Here is a 2,432-nt window from a genome sequence, read left to right as displayed (position 1 = left end):
GTGTTAGGAAGTCAAGCAGAGGTGTAGGTCTATGCGCTCGCTCACGGGTAGGACTACATGATAGCTCACACAAAGGACTTGGGTGTTGGGTGAAGGCGTGGGCGAGGAGCGCCCATCGTTTAGAAGAGTGGGGATAAGCCTCGGGTAAGGGAATCCGCCAGGAAAAGGCAAACAACATGGGTGTAACTTGGATGAGAGCCCCCAACATTCGATTGGTGAACATGGGTAACTCGTGGGTGAAGGTGCCAACTGTTTGGTGAACGAGCGACTTGGGTGAGTCGCTCATCTTGCACAGAGATACAAGGTGAATGAAGTTCGGTTGAGGAGTGTGGTTGGCGGTCCGTGTAAGGGTGCGCCCACCCTACTTGGGCAAGGAACTTGGCTGACACAAGAAGGTGTGGCCTTGATGTAAAGTTGGCTAAGTATGAAACTTGGTGTTTCTAAGTATACTTGTAAAGCATTGTAAACATTATATAATATATTGTATTCGGGCAGACTCATTGTTTAGGGAGTTTCCCCTCCCTTTATACTATGCAATTGTGTTCTTCATGTATAATTGTTGATGTTAATGAATGTATGGATGTTCATTGGTATAAAGGAAACATAATAATTACTTGGTTTAGAAACACAAACTAAGTAGGACAAGTGGTTTGGCATAGTCCATGAACATAAGTATTGGTGAAAAGAAAGTGTTCAGTGGTGCCGCACCTCGCCAAGTACGGTTGAAAGACTATCGTAGGCCTGGGGGCGTGACAGGTGGGTCGGGTTGTGTCGGGTCATGTCGTGTTGTGTGAGGGCACCCAGGGCACACGTAGCCATATCAAAAATGCTAAGTTGTGACTGGGGGTGGATTTTGTGCACTGCCGTGCAGCCCATTTGCCCGACTCTCCCTTGTGCCTTCATTTCGGTCGTGTGTTGGAGCCCATGTAAACTCGTTCGGGTGGGTCGTTTATTGTGTACACTCATTTAGATAGGTCATTTGCCCATGTAAACTCGTTTGGGCAGGTCATTTGCCTGTGTAAACTCATTCGGGCAGGTCATTTGCCATGTAAACTCGTTTGGGCAGGCCGTTTGAGGGTGTCAGTGTAAACTTGTTCAGGCGAGTCGTTTGCCATGTAAAATCATTCGGGCAGGTTGTTTGAGGGCACCCATGTAAACTCATTCGAGAGGGTCGTTTTCCATGTAAAATCATGTGGGCAAGTCGTTTGAGGGTCATTTTCCGTGTAAACTCATTCGGGCAGGTCGTTTGCCATGTAAACTCATTCGGGTGGGTCGTTTGAGGGCACCCATGTAAACTCATTGTTTTCCATGTAAACTCATTCGAGCAGGTCATTTGAGGGCGGCCGTGTAAACGCGTTTGGGAGGGTCATTTGAGGGTGCCCATGTAAACTTGTTCAGACAAGTCGTTTTCTATGTAAACTGATTCAAGCGGGTCGTTTACCATGTAAACTCATTCAGGTGGGTTGTTTTCCACGTAAAATCATTTGGGAGGGTCATTTGAGGGCGCCTGCATAAACTCGTTCAGTCGTGTTATTCAATTTGAGGGCACACTTGAACACAAGAGCCCGTATCAAAAATGTTAAGTTGTGACCTGGAGTGGGCTTTGTGCACATTCGTGCAGCTCGTTTGCCTAGCTCTCCCTTGTGCCATCGTTTTGGTAGTGTGGACACCGTGTAAACTCGTTCGGGTGGGTCATTTAAAGGCGTTTATGTAATCTAGTTCAGGTGGGTCATTTGAGAACATCCGTGTAAACTCGTTTAGGCAGGTCATTCGAGGGCGTTCCTATAAACTCGTTAGGGTGGGTCATTTGAGGGCGTCTGTGTAAACTCATTCGGGCGGGTCATTTGAGGGTGTCCGTGTCAACTTGTTCAGGCAAGTCGTTTGAGGGTGTCTGTGTCAATTCGTTTAGGTGGGTCATTCGGGCGGGTTGTTTGAGGGTGTCCATGTAAACTCATTTGGGAGGGTCGGGCGAGGGCATCTGTGTAAACTCGTTCGGGCGGGTTAGATGATGACGTTCGTGTAAACTCATTCGGGTGGGTCATTCAATGTGAGGGCGTGCCCAGGCACACGATCCCATATAAAAAAATGATAAGTTGTTGACCTAGGGTGGGCTTTGTGCACATTCGTGTAGCTCATTTTCCCTACTCTCCCTTGTGCCTTTGTTTCAGTCGTGTGGGTGCCCATGTAAACTCATTTGGGCAGGTCGTTTGATGGCGTCCATGTCAACTCATTCGAGTGGGTCGTTTGAGGGCTTCCATGTAAACTTGTTTGGGCAAGTCATTCGGGCGGGTCATTTGAGGGCATCTATGTAAACTCGTTCAGGAGGGTCGAGCAAGGGAATCTATGTAAACTAATTTGAGTGGGTTAGGTGAGGGAATCCATGTAAACTAATTTGGACAGGTTGTTGAGTGTGAGGGCATGCCCGGGCACAT

This window comes from Pinus tabuliformis, chromosome 4_2 (assembly GCF_031772625.1).
Source record: "Pinus tabuliformis cultivar Carrire ecotype Pingquan chromosome 4_2, CPIR1, whole genome shotgun sequence".
In the NCBI taxonomy this organism is placed as follows: domain Eukaryota; kingdom Viridiplantae; phylum Streptophyta; class Pinopsida; order Pinales; family Pinaceae; genus Pinus; species Pinus tabuliformis.
The sequence above is the reverse complement of the archived record's forward strand: the minus strand, read 5'-3'. Positions refer to the sequence as shown.